This window comes from Palaemon carinicauda, chromosome 27 (assembly GCF_036898095.1).
Source record: "Palaemon carinicauda isolate YSFRI2023 chromosome 27, ASM3689809v2, whole genome shotgun sequence".
NCBI lineage: Eukaryota > Metazoa > Arthropoda > Malacostraca > Decapoda > Palaemonidae > Palaemon > Palaemon carinicauda.
Window position 1 is genome coordinate 48,392,650 of NC_090751.1, and position 15,628 is coordinate 48,408,277.

General features: G+C 38.0%; 1 protein-coding gene across 1 annotated transcript in view; it reads right to left on the bottom strand.

Annotated features, from left to right (window-relative positions):
- LOC137620718 (G-protein coupled receptor GRL101-like) overlaps nt 1-15,628 on the bottom strand; it is a 111,230-nt gene that overhangs the window by 34,528 nt on the left and 61,074 nt on the right. The gene's annotated exons all lie outside the window — the stretch shown is intronic.

Below are 15,628 nucleotides of genomic sequence, written 5' to 3' on the forward strand. Positions count from 1 at the left end.
AAAAAGTAAGATACTATAAACCCAAAGGCCCCAACAGGGAAAAAGAGCTCGGTGAGAAAAGGAAAAAATTAAATAAACTAAATTTACAGGAGAGAGAATGAACAACCAAAATAAAACATTTAAAGAACAGTAACAACATTAACTTAGATCTTTCATATATAAACTATAAAAAGTAACAAAAAAAAAAGGAGAAGAAAAATAAGATAGAACAGCATGCCCGAGTGTACTCTCAAGCAAGACCATGGTACAGAGACTAGGCCACTACCCAAGACTAGAGATCAATGGGTTGATTTTGAAGTGTCCTCCTCCTAGATGAGCTGCTTACAATAGCTAGAAAGTCCCTTCACCCTTACCCAGAGGAAAGAAGTCGCTGGAAAATTACAAAGCAGCAGTTAACCCCTTGAGCGAAGAAAAAACTGTTTGGTAATCTCAGTGTTATCAAGTGCATGAGGACAGAGAATAGGCTAGACTATTCTGTGTATGTGTAGGCAAGAGAAATCCATTATTGTACTGTCTGGCCAGTCAAAGTACCCAATAACTCTCTAGCGGTAGTATCTCAACGGGTGACTGGTGCCCTGGTCAACCTACTACCTACAATAAATCTCGACCTCCTCCCACGCACCCAAAAATAGCACATCCTTAATGACGCTTCGTAGGGGATTCTACCTTTCGCAATTAAAATGCTTCATCTCCAACATCAGAACCATAATACTGTGAAAGGCCTGTCATATCCAATCACCCCTTTCGAGCGCAAATTTCGAAAGAGCTGAGCAGGAGACCCTTAATGAAATTACACACGGAGAAGAAAAAAAAAGCTGATACTCAAAGGAATCTTAAACGATATTATTAAAATTCTAAATGTAGAGAGGAAAGGGTACATGGATGTCTAATCCCATGCTGGAAGGACTTTCAAGAATACACATACAAGAAACAGCAATTCGAGTGAGTTTAGGACACAATTGTTTTATAGCTAAAAATAACTTTTTAAAACTTAGATCGAGCAGTTTTCAAAAAAATGACCTAATTTAGACATGAGTTGAAAGAATCTATGAGTAAAATTAAAAGAAAAGATTGCTTCATCATAGATAAAAAGAAAGATCCATCCAAAGTACGAATAGAGAAAACAAATGGGCTCGAGTTCTATAAAAGCAGTGAATGCAAACGACCCAAACGTATCATGGGTTGTTAATATCCACAAAATAAAGTAAAGAAGCGCCCTGAAATGTGTTACAAAGCTTCATGAGAAGGGAAAAAAATTCAACCTTCAACAGTTTACTTCAATAAAAACTAAGAGCAAAGTCCACCTTGAGGAGAGAGAGAGAGAGAGAGAGAGAGAGAGAGAGAGAGAGAGAGAGAGAGAGAGAGAGAGAGAGAGGGGGGGGGGGAATTATTCAAAAGAAGTGTTTGATTCAGTCCTATGAAGAAACCTTAGTTGAGGAGTCCCAATATGATTATGAAATCTCAAACGGTGTCAAAAATAAAAGCTTAGTCACCGAGCTGAGGAATAATACCTTACTTCAGATGAAGAAATTTCAAAAAATTTAGGACAGATGTATACATTGTTATAATGTAACATATCCAAGGGATATTAAAAGAAACCTGATCTACCAGAGTGTTAACAATTGAGATTTGATAACATTATTGTCGAACATTTACAGTGTATCGCACGTGTATGACACAAGCTTGTACACCGTTACGGCAATTTTTTTTCTTTTTGGAGGGGGGGGGGGTATATTATCGTCATCGCCCTCCCCTTGCACTGATGATGATGATGATTATTATTATTATTATTATTATCATTATTATCATTATTATTATTATTATTATTATTATTATTATTACTTGCTAAGCTACAACCATAGTTGGAAAGGCAGAATGATATAAGCCAAGGGGTTCCAACAGGGAAAATAACCCAGTGAGGAAAAGAAATACGGAAAAAATAAAATATTTTAATAACAGTAACATTAAAATAAATATCTCCTATATAAACTATAAAATCTTTAACAAAAAAAAAGAAGAAAAAGAAGATAGAATAGTGTGCCACAGTGTACCCTCAAGCAAGAGAACTCGAACTCAAGACAGTGGAAGACCATGGTACAGACGCTATAGCACTACCTAAGATTAGAGAACAATGGGTTGATTTTGGAGAGTCTTTCTCCAAGAGGAGATGCTTACCATATAGCTAAAGATCTCTTCTACAATTACCTAGAGGACAGTGGCCACTGAACAATGATAGTGCAGTAACCCCTTCGGTGATAACGAGTTTAAGCCTGTATCTTCGTGCATCATTGTGTTTGAATTTTTGTAAAGTTCTTCCTTGGACTGGGTTGTATATTAGCTCATGCTCTGTCAAAAAGTTATTTGCAATCATCCCGCCTCTCAGCTATTACCTAACTGCTGCATCTACACATTGCTGACCACTGGAGTGTCCAGCTCCCTCACTCCTTTCCGCACACTGTTGTCTTACCGTTTGGTGTTACCACCCTTAGACACTGACTCTACTATCAACGCCGTGCCCCTGAAACTATTGTCCTTCGTCATAGGAGAAGTGCTCACCTGGTTCCAGTGTGCTAAAGTCTAGTTTCACATTAAGGGCGGGACTCAGTCAAGTACCAAAGCAGATTAAGTTTACGTAGCGATCCCAAAGGGCGCTTTCCGGGAAGTATCTGATTGGTTATGCGAGCAAGGGCACACACAAATAACAAACGACACCCTCAAATCATACCTCCTGGAGCAGAACTCGCCATCGCCAGCTGCCCGCATAGCTTAACTTTTTCAGCTCTCTAAACAACCGTTGGGGAACCACAAGGTTTCGCTCGCCCTCAGGGAAATTACCAGTATCGATCGTCTACAACCTGACGCAGAAGGCTTTCCTTGTGAAGTGAATCCAATTCATGACCTTTGGGTACGGCACCTTCCCGAACATATATGTGGTGCCATCTACTATGTCGATATTTTTCCCATCAAGAACCTGATGACCAAAGTTGATGCCCTTAAGGACAGCCACTTCACCACCTTCAAGTCCTCCATCAATGCCTCTCCTTCTGACAAAGTGGACAACGATTCAACATCGACCGAAGCTGATGAGAATGCGGTAAGACACAAACGTCCACCCCATGACGTGCCGGAGCGGCGACGAAACCGCCCACCACCCAACAATTAATTACGGCCCAACCAACGGCTTCTACAACCACTTCTTGACACCCATCAGCCACAGTTATGCTACTACCACTCCAGATTCAGGGCTGCTGCGGAGAAATGTGTAAATGGTTGTCCGTGACCAAAAAAGTTGTGAGTAGGTCATCGGCTGCGGCAGTGGCCTCCCGTCACTGAACTTTTCTTTTTACACGACACAGAAACGGGCGTGCAATTTTTGATAGACACGGGTGCTTGCCGTTTTCTTCTGCCAAGGCCACTCTCCTGGGCACGATGTAGTCTAAGTCAGCCGACATCTGTCTGGTAACGTCCAACGGATCTGCTATGCCCACCCACAGTTATGAAACTCTCACCTTATTTTTTGGAAGCGCCAAATATAGTTGAAAGTTTCTCTAGGCTAGGTTAACGTCATATTGCCAATCCTCAGTGCAGACTTTCTCGCACATTTCCAACTCCTAGTTGATGTTGCTCACTGTCGATTAGTCAACTCGGATTCGTATTCCTCGACACCTCTCCAACCAGCTCCCTCCGACATCACTCTCCACATCAGTGCACCCATGGATGCATACGCCCACCTTTTCCCTTCGTACCCAAAAGTTTTCCATCCAGAACTTTGTCGAACGACCACAGTTCCAACTAAACACGGTATTTATCACCATATCAAGATGACAGGGCCTCCAGTGTTTGCCAGATTCATACGTCTGACACCGGATCGTATTGCAGCTGCTAAACAGGCATTAGCTGAAATGGAATAAATGGGCCTTTGCCAAAAGGGCTCGAGCCATGGTCGTCACCCTTACAAATTGTCCTGAAGAAAGATGGCGCTCTGCATCTGTGTGGGGATTACAGGCAACTGAACATACAGACAGAACCAGATCACTATCCCTCCTGAACATCGCCAACGTGATCTCCTGCTTGCACAAAGCGAAGGTTTTCTCAACGCTCGACCTCCTGAATGGGTATTATTAGGGGCCCATGAACACAGAAGACACCCGCAAGACCGTCATCACTACTCCCTTCGGTACATACACCTTAAATTACTCCTGATTTGGCCTTCGTAATGCTGGGGCCCCTTTTTGTCTCATGGACAGCATCTTAGGGGACCTTTCCTTCTATGTATGTTACATGGACGACATACTTATGTTCTTATGTTCCCTTTGCCTAAAGAGGAACATCTCCGTCACCTACGCATTGTGCTCGACTGCGTACAACAGAACGGCCCTGCAGTCCGGTATGACAAGAGTACCTTTAGCACCAACGAAGTATCATTCATAGGGCACCGCATCACCCTTGCCCCACTCAATGAATTCCTCAAGGGAAAGCAAGAAGACCTGAAGTGGAGTCCCCTTCATGAAGTGGCCTACTGCTAATCTCACTTTTCCCATGCCACATGCACCTCTCCTCTCCACTGATGGCAGTGGCGTTGGTAGTGAGGAAGTACTCAAGCAGGTGGTCAATTGGCCTTCTTCAGTAGAAAATTGTCTAAGGTTGAATCCGGCTCATCTACCTTCGACCGCGAATTGGAAATTACGCCCTTCGTCATTGGCACGGACCATATGCTTCTGGTGCACGCCTTCACTCGACAGTCCTACACCTGGTATGCCCGTCAACCCCAACATCTCTCAGCCGTGTCTGAATACAATTGTACCCTTCAACACATCCCTGGGATAATGAATCCCGTTGCCGGTGTCCTGTCAAGAAACACATTGTCCGCCAATCACCTGGGATTGGATTATAACGCCTTAGTAGAAGCCCAACGAAAAGATCCAGAGTACCAAGCATGTAGAACATCCTGCACATCCACCCATTGGTAGGACTTCCCTCTTGAAAACTCCAACGCCACCCTCCTCTGTGACATCAGTACCGGTAGACCTAGACCGTGGATACCTTCTCCCATATGCCGACAGGTATTCAATATTATTCATGGCCTTTCACATCCCTCGAGGCGTTTTACCGCACAGCTATTGAAGACAAAGTTCATATGACATGGCATTACTAAGGATGCTAATGATTGGGTCTGCACCTGTACTTTATGCCAAACCTCAAAAATACATAGACACATGGATTCAGGACTGGGCACCTTTCCTCAACCTCAGCGGCGCTTTGCCCACATTCATGATGTTGTAGGTCCCCTACTCCCATCACAAGAACATCGTTACTAATTTAATGTCATCAACCGCTCCAGTCGTTGGCCTGAAGCCATTCCCATGGAAACTGCAATGTCTGCCTCCTGTAGATATGCCTTACCCTTGCGATCAATATCGAGATTTGGTATCCCTTTCACCTCTCAACTGTGGACATCATTAGAAAATCTCCTGAGAATCACCCTACATCAGAAAACCACATACAACCCTGCTGCTAACGGAATGGTTGAACGTTTTCACCGTACCCTCAAGGCCACTTTGATGTTCCATTGCAAGGACTCCAGCTGGTTTACTCATCTTTCTTGGGTCCTCTCCTGGGAATAAAGACCACTCCTAAGGACACCCGGGATGTCTCGGCAGCTGAAATGGTGTATGGGACCCATTGGTCGTCCCTGCCGATTTTTTTTCCATCAACAACCTCCTCCGACAATCTCCAGAGCCTACGTTATGTTGTAGAAAATTTTACTCTGTACCGCCAGACTTACAAGCCCCCAGTGAAGCAACACATAACGACAGATTTGCACAAGGCAACACACGTTTTCCTGTGCAGCAACACCAGCAAGCCACCTCTAACACCCCCTTATACAGGCCCTTTCTTCATGATTCGTCGAACAACGAAGGCGTTCTTAATAAACGTTCATGAAGAAGACTGGGTCTCCATTGATCGACTTAAACCTGCATATCGCCTGCAAAAGGAACCGCCTACAGTGCGGCTCTCCAGAGTAGGGAGCCCTATTTCACATGTACGTCTTTTTTAGGGGGGACCCATGTACCACAAATGTATCACACACACTCAAACACTTTAACGGCATTTCAATATATATATATATATATATATATATATATATATATATATGGTGCATCTTCACAAAAGCGTAAGTATTGATCTCATATAAAGGTATAAATCTGAACACCCGGTGGGGACACGATACAAAGCCTTCAAGTCCCCTTTTATTGAAGAACAAATATTTCTTACTGTTATAATGAAGAGAATTTGAAAGGGAAAACAGACAGAGAAATAAGTATCTCATTCATAGCGTCCAAAAGTACTTACAGGAAGAAGAAAAGACTATTGGAAATCGAGTAGCCTATAATTTGAGGATGGCCAGGGAACCAACTGCAATTGAGGTTTGAAGGTGGATTCGAATAACCAACGGAAACCTATTAGGTAGTCAGACCAACTAAAGATCCTTTTCAAGAGATGGAAAAGAGCTTTGCTAGAAAAAACCTCACATTGATAAAAGAAGCACATTCTCAGCTATACTCAGCAGGAAATAATATTATGTTACATAAAACTCTACAGATGAATTCACATAAAAAGAGGAGGAGAGCTTATATGCAGGCAGTATTGGAAAACACGACAGAACACATTAATATTGCTACAATACACAAGAGTATGTACCTACTTAACTTCAGAAATACTTTGAAAAGTTTCATCATGGTAAGGATACTGCATAACTATAAGATTAATGTTACCTTTCCTATTACACATTTTTCTCAGTAAAGAAAAAAAGTACGCTTCCATTCAAAAACTTCTTGGTTGTAATAATCCAATGCACTTATCAATAAAGAGAGAGAGAGAGAGAGCCTTACCTTACCTTATTGCCTTATTTTTTGTTTGGGTTCCCCCAGGTCCCTCAGTGTGAGGCACCTCGTATATCCACCAGAGAGTTGCTAATACATCTTCCAGTGTATTTTGCATCTTCCAGTCTTGGATGGTCTGGGATGCATCTTAGGTATTTATCGAGCTGATTTTTAAACGCATCTACGCTCACTCCTGATATGTTTCTTAGATGAGCTGGCAGCACATTAAATAGTCGCTGCATTATCGATGCTGGTGCGTTGTGGATTAATGTCCTGTGCCCCTTTCTCAGTTTACCTGGAATGCTTTTTGGCACTATTAATCTACCTCGGCTTGCTCTTTCTGATACTTTAAGCTCCATGATGTTTTCAGCAATTCCTTCTATTTGCTTCCATGCTTGTATTATCATGTAGCGTTCTCTTCTCCTTTCTAGACTGTATAGTTTTAAAAATTGCAGTCTTTCCCAGTAATCAAGGTCCTTAACTTCTTCTATTCTAGCAGTATAGGACCTTTGTACACTCTCTATTTGCGCAATATCCTTTTGGTAGTGTGGGTACCATATCACATTGCAGTACTCGAGTGTACTACGCACATAAGTTTTGTAAAGCATAATCATGTGTTCAGCTTTTCTTGTTTTAAAGTGTCTGAATAACATTCCCATTTTTGCTTTACATTTAGCCAACAGTGTTGCTATTTGGTCGTTGCATAACATATTCCTATTTAAAATTACACCAAGGTCTTTAATTGCTTCCTTGTTTGTGATTGTCTCATTATTAGGTCCCTTGTATGCATACACCATTCCTTCTCTGTTTCCATAATTTATTGATTCAAATTTATCGGAGTTAAATACCATCCTATTTATCTCCGCCCATTCATATATTTTGTTTAGATCTCTTTGTAGCGAGTTCCTATCTTCATCACAAGTAATTTCTCTACTTATTCTTGTGTCATCGGCGAAACTTCTCACTACGGAGTTTTCAACATCACAGTCTATGTCTGAGATCATAATAACAAATAGCAGTGCAGCTAATACCGTACCTTGGGGCACACCAGATATTACCTGGGCTTCATCTGATTTCTCGTCATTTGCAACCACTATCTGTTTTCTGTTTTGCAGGAATTCTTTTACCCATTTTCCTATCTTTCCCACAATATTATGCTTTCTCATTTTTTTCTCCAATATGTTATGGTCTACCTTGTCAAAGGCTTTTGCAAAATCTAGATAGATCACATCTGTGTCTTTTTCATATATCATATTATTGTATATGTTTTCATAGTGAGCTATCAGTTGGGTCTGTGTACTTTTTCCAGGTACGAAACCGTGTTGACCCATATTAAACAAATTATTTTTGACCAAATGGTTCATTATTTTCTTTTTTATTACCCTCTCATACACTTTCATAATATGTGATGTTAGACTAACAGGTCTATAATTGCTTGCCTCTAGTCTTGATCCACTTTTGAAGATAGGGGTTATATAAGCTAATTTATGTTTAACATATATCTCGCTCATGACTAACAGGTCTATAATTGCTTGCCTCTAGTCTTGATCCACTTTTGAAGATAGGGGTTATATAAGCTAATTTATGTTTAACATATATCTCGCTCATATCTATACTCTGTCTTAGCAGTATTGCAAGTGGCTTCGCGATAGTGTTTGCAGTTTTTTTTAACAAAATCGCTGGAACTCCATCTGGTCCGGCTGCCGATCCATTTTTAATTTCGTTTATAGCCGTGACAATATCTGCTTCATTAATATCTATATCCGTTAGATATTCAACATTTTCTTCTCTCATTTCTGTTTCATTATTCTCATTCGCAATTCTTGGCGTGAACTCACTCTTATATTTTTCTGCTAATATGTTGCATATTTCCTTTTTTTCATTCGTTAGCCGTCCTTCAATTCTTAGAGGGCCTATTTCTATTCTCCTTTTATTCATCTTTTTTGCATAGGAGTAAAGTACTTAGGGGTTTCTTTTTATATTTTGAAGTGTCCTTTCTTCTAAGTCCCTTTTTTCATTTTCTTTCGACTGTATAATCTTTTGTTCTGCATTTTCTATCTTACATTTTATTTCCCTCATTTTCCACACATTTTTTTCTTTTGCAAGATTTTTCTTCCACTTTTTAATTTTCTGAAATAAGATCCTTCTGTCTCTTGGTATGCACGTCTTTTGTTTATTGTTTTTTTTCGGTACATATTTTTCAACAATTTTCTCCAGTATTTTGTACAGTATATCCATATTTACCTGTATATTATCACTTATAAATACATTTTTCCATTCTTTATCCAGTTCTTCATTTATTTCTGACCATTTAATATTCTTACTGTAAAAGTTATATTTTCCATATCCTTCCCAAAGTTTTGTGTTTTTATTAATTCTGTGATCACTTGCTTTGGAATGAACTATCAATTCTATGACATTGTGGTCTGAAATTCCCGTGTTATACACTATTATTTCTTTAACATAATTCACCTCATTCACAAATACTAGATCTAGGACATTTTCCTTTCTTGTTGGAATGTGGTTTATTTGTTGCATATTATGTTCTAATAGCATATCTTGAAGCTTTTCAAATTGCCTCTTATCTTCTGCGCTACTATTACTATCTTTTTTATATGTATACATACAACCACTTTCTTCTATCCGTTCTTTCCAATCCACGAAAGGAAAGTTAAAATCTCCGGATAGGAGTATATTCCAGTCTTTATGGTTTCTACATATACCATCTATTTTTTCTATTATTATGTCAAACTCCTTAGTGTTTGGGGGTCTGTAAACTACAATATTCATTAGTTTTTCAAATTCAAATTCTACCGCAATCAATTCACATTCTGTGTTGCTGTATTTTTCACATACTTTTCCTTGATTTATGTCTCTTCCATATATTGCGGTTCCCCCTTGATTCCTATTTTTTCTGTCTGATCTATAAGTTTGGAAACCCTTTATCTGGTCATCACTGCCAGTCTCTTGGGAATACCATGTTTCACTTATATTTAATATATCTATTTTTTCAATTTGGGTTAGTTCTTCTAAGAACTCTATTTTCCTTTTAGAGTTACTCGTGACTAAACCCTGTGCATTCATTACTATTATGGTTTGTGTTTCATCTCCATTATTTAATATTGGTAATAATATGGATTCTCCCATGCTTCCTTCCTGTTCTGATATGATGTTCTTTTCTTCATTTCCCGGAATTCTGCCATTAAAAAATCCAACTTTTCTATTATATTTGCTCTTTCGCCTTCATATTTATTTGTGTGTGTATACCTGCAACTGTCCCCATATCTGCACCAACCCCTGGCATTATAGATGCATTCTTTGTAGTTGGGTTCTACATGTGCCGGTTTAGGTTGAAAGGCCTCATATCTTGGGGCTCTTGGTTCAAAGCGCGGTATATACACGGCCTGCTTTTTTGTTTCTTTTTTTGTTTCTTTTTTGCTTTCATTTTTCTTTTCAGTTTGCTGAGTTTTCTTACTTTCATTCATGGTTGCAGGATGCATATATCGACATTTTTTGTTGTAAATGCATCCTTTTCCTTCTTTTAGGTTTTTGCATATTTTTGGATGGAGATCTCTGCATTCGTCTCCATATCCGTCTAAATACGCACATTTACCATATATTTCATAATTATGGCATATGTTTGGATGCTTGTAGTAGCATCTTTCGCCAAATCTGCAATTCCCTCTTTTCAGCATATTGCAGACTATATCCTTCTTTTCTATTTTTTCTTGTTCTTGCTCTTCCCTAAAATTATGTAGGTCCGGGTAGAGTCTCTTGGGTCTATTATTTGTTTCCATCTGGTAATTTATTTCTTCATAAGTATGTTGTTGGATGGCATCATAGGTTATATCAATGATTTCTTCTGCATCCTTACACATATCCTGTTCATTGTTCTCTTCTTCTTCTTTTTCTTCTTCTTCTTCTTCTGTTTCTTCTTCTTCCTCTTCTTTATCTTCAACTATTTGCAGATTTAGTCTCGACTTAATTATATTTTCTATCCAGACTAAGCATGTTGAGCAGAATACCTTTGTGTCTTTATTTTTTATTTTTTGCTGTATTTCAGCACATGTGGGATGTGTTGGGACATGACAGGCATCACATTTTCTAATCAATTGTTGAGGATTATTAATGGAATACCATATCTTACATGTATTACACCATTTTGGCATTCTTTTTCCCATTGCATCAATCAGCATATTCACCATATTGGACTTCTTATTGTTCTTTGATGGAATGTGTTGATTGATGTAGACTTTCTTTATAAGTCTCTTTAACACTTGGATTTTCTTTGGAATTTCTTCTATTATTTTGCTGATGTTTTCCGCAGATTTGCTCCAGTTTATTGGATCATATTGTTTCAATATGTCTGCGAATATTCTTCCGTCACATTGGTTGACGTTACTAGTGACCTCTGTTATCAGACGGTCGAGCTCCTGTTTCGCCAACTCATGGAATTTATTTTTGCTGAGTCCAGCGATGTCTCTCCAAGCCTTGCCCGTGTTGTACATAGCCATCTTGATTAGATTTTTAGTAATTCACAAGATAACTATTCTATGCCGACGTTTTATCCCACTTCTCCGACCTCAAACTAATCACTGACTATTCACGAAAACTTGTAGCTATATTGCACTCGATAGCCTTTTGTTATCCGCGTTAAATCATGATATTTATAGGGCCGCAAAAGTTTAATCACTCACCGGCACACAGATACAAAACTGAGAGAGAGAGAGAGAGAGAGAGAGAGAGAGAGAGAGAGAGAGAGAGAGAGAGAGAGAGAGAGAGAGAGAGAGAGAGAGAGAGGGTTATATAAGCTAATTTATGTTTAACATATATCTCACTCATATCTACACTTTGTCTTAGCAGTATTGCAAGCGGCTTCGGGATAGTGTGTGAAGTTTTTTTTTAACAAAGTCGCTGGAACTCCATCTGGTCCGGCTGCCGATCCATTTTCAATTTCACTTATAGCCTTGACAATATCTGCTTCATTATTATCTATATCCAGTAGATATTCAACACTTTCTTCTCTCATTTTTGTTGCATTATTCTCAACCACATTTCTTGGCGTGAACTCACTCTTATATTTTTCTGCTAATATGTTGCATATTTCCTTTTTTCATTCGTTATCCGTCCTTCAATTCTTAGAGGGCCTATATTTCTAATCTCCCCTTATTCATCTTTTTTGCAAAGGAGTAAAGTACTTTGGGTTTTTTTTTTTTATATTTTGAAGAGTCCTTTCTTCTGAGCCCCTTTTTTCATTTTCTTTCGAAGTCCCTTTTTTCATTTTCTTTCGATTGTATAATCTTTTGTTCTGCATTTTCTATCTTACATTTTATTTCCATCATTTTCCACACATTTTTTCTTTTGCAAGATTTTTCTTCCATTTTCTAATTTTCTGAAATAAGATCCTTCTGTCTCTTGGTATGCATGTTTTTTGTTTATTGTTTTTTTTTCGGTACATATTTTTCAACAATTTTCTCCAGTATTTTGTACAGTATGTCCGTATTTACCTGTATATTATCACTTACGAATACACTTTTCCATTCTTTGTTCAGTTCTTCATTTATTTCTCACCATTTTATATTCTTACTGTAAAAATTATATTTTCCATATCCTTCCCAACGTTTTGTGCTTTGATTAATTCTGCGATCACTTGCTTTGGAATGGACTATAAATTCTATGACATTGTGGTCTGAAATTCCCGGGTTATACACTATTATTTCTTTAACATAATTCACCTCATTCACAAATACTAGATCTAGGACATTTTCCTTTCTTGTTGGAATGTGTTTTATTTGTTGCATATTAAGTTCTAATAGCATATCTTGAAGCTTTTCAAATTGCCTCTTATCTTCTACGATACTATTACTCTCTTTTTTTATATGTATAAATACAACCACTTTCTTCTACCCGTTCTTTCCAATCCATGAAAGGAAAGTTAAAATCTCCGGATAGGAGTATATTCCAATCTTTATTGTTTCTACATATATCATCTATTTTTTCTATTATTATGTCAAACTTCTTAGCATTTGGGAGTCTGTAAACTACAATATTCACTAGTTTTTCAAATTCAAATTCTACCGCAATCAATTCACATTCTGTGTTGTTGTATTTTTCACAGACTTTTCCTTGATTTATGTCTCTTCCATATATTGCGGTTCCCCCTTGATTCCTATTTGTTCTGTCTGATCTATATGTTTGGAAACCCTTTATCTGATCATCACTGCCAGTCTCTTGGGAATACCATGTTTCACTTATATTTAATATATCTATTTTTTCAATTTGGGTTAGTTCCTCTAAGAACTCTATTTTCCTTTTAGAGTTACTCGTGACTAAACCTTGGGAATTCATCACTATTATGGTTTGTGTTTCATCCCCATTATTTAATATTGATAATAATATGGATTCTCCCATGCTTCCTTTCTGTTCTGATATGATGTTCTTTTCTTCATTTCCAGGAATTCTGCCATTAAAAAATCCAACTTTTCTATTATATTTGCTCTTTCGCCTTCATATTTATTTTTGTGTGTATACCTGCAATTATCCCCATATCTGCACCAACCCCTGGCATTATAGATTCATTCTTTGTAGTTGGGCTCTAAATGTGCATATTTGGGTTGAAAGGCATCATATCTTGGGGCCTTTGGTGCATAGCGCGGTATATACTCGGCCTGCTCTTTTGTTTCTTTTTTTTGTTTCATTTTTGCTTTCATTTTTCTTTTCTGTTTTCTGAGTTTTCTTACTTTCATTCATGGTTGCAGGATGCATATATCAGCATTTTTTGTTGTATTTGCATCCTTTTCCTTCATTTAGGTTTTTGCATATTTTTGGATGGAGATCTCTGCATTCGTCTCCATATCCGTCTAAATACGCACATTTACCATATATTTCATAATTATGGCATATATTTGGATGCTTGTAGTAGCATCTTTCGCCAAATCTGCAATTCCCTCTTTTCAGCAAATTGCAGACGATATCTTTTTCTTTTTCATCTTGTTCTTGCTCTTCCCTAAAAGTATGTAGGTCCGGGTAGAGTCTCTTGGGTCTATTATTTGTTTCTATCTGATAATTTATTTCTTCGTAAGTATGTAGTTGGATGGCATCATAAGTTATATCAATGATTTCCTCTGCATCCTTACACATATCCTGTTCCTTTTTCTCTTCTTCTTCTTCTTCTTCTTCCTCTTCTTCTTCTTCTTCATCTTCAACTATTTGCAGATTTAGTCTCGACTTAATTATATTTTCTATCCAGACTACGCATGTTGAGCAGAATACCTTTGTGTGTCTATTTTTTTATTTTTTGCTGTATTTCAGCACATGTAGGGTGTGTTGGAACATGACACGCATCGCATTTTCTAATCAGTTGTTGAGGATTATTAATGGAATACCATATCTTACATGTATTGCACCATTTTGGCATTGTTTTTCCAAATGCATCAATCAGCATATTCACCATATTGGACTTATTATTGTTCTTTGGTGGAATTTGTTGATTGATGTAGACTTTCTTTAGAAGTCTCTTTATCACTTGGATCTTCTTTGGAATTTCTTCTATTATTTTGCTGATGTTTTCCGCAGATTTCCTCCAGTTTGTTGGATCATATTGTTTCAATATGTCTGCGAATATTTTTCCGTCACACTGGTTGGAGTTACTAGCGACCTCTGTTATCAGACGATTGAGTTCTTGTTTCGCCAACTCATGGAATTTACTTTTGCTGACTGCAGCAATGTCCCTCCAAGCTTTGCCTGTATTATAGAGCACCATCTTGATCAGATCTTTAGTAATTCATAAGATAACTATCCTATGCGGATGTTTTATCCCACTTTTCTGACCTCAAACTAATCACCGACTATTCACGAAAACTTGTAGCTATATTGCACTCGATAGCCTTTTGTTATCCGCGTTAAATCAGGATATCTATAGGGTAGCACAAGTGTATTCACTCACCGGCATACAGAAACACTGAGAGAGAGAGAGAGAGAGAGAGAGAGAGAGAGAGAGAGAGAGAGAGAGAGAATATTTGAAAGGGTATTTTAGAAAAAGTTGAAATAGTGACAATATCATCAGCAACTGTATATGAAAAGGCATGTAATAAACAAAAATAACAATCACCAGAGCTCAGTTGCCTTTTATTAAAGATAATCCTTTGATACATTCCCCTTTCTTTTTTAACTCTGTGTGTGTGTGTGTGGAAATAGGAGGGGAGAGGGGAGAGAGGGGAAGGAGAATAAAGGTTGTAAATCACCCACAGATTGTTAAAAGTAAACAAATCTGCATTAAAAATCTATCCTCTACACTATCGACTTTCACAACAGAGAGGCTCATCCATTCCACGAACTATAACGAAACAGTTCTGAATTGAACCCGAAGCTTATTTATACAAAGGATCATTAACTTCTTATTGTCAAGACTCTTCAATTGACCCCATTTATATTTCTTCAATTACTTGAGTTCCTTTCTAATAGCAAATTGAAGTTCTCTTGAAAAGTCCTCTCTCCAACTATCTTTTTTCCCACTTATAATTCTAACAAAACTCAAAATATTCCGTATAATCAAATGACGGTGGATAATCTTGAATTGTAATTAATTATGTAAATGAATACACTAGAGAATAAAACTTTGTTGGAGAATCTTCATATCCTTCATTTTATAATCCTTTAGCTGACCTTTTACGACCTTTCATGTATATTCATGTCTAATTTAAAGCTTGGATGGAACTTATATACAAAACTTCAAAATCAAGCGA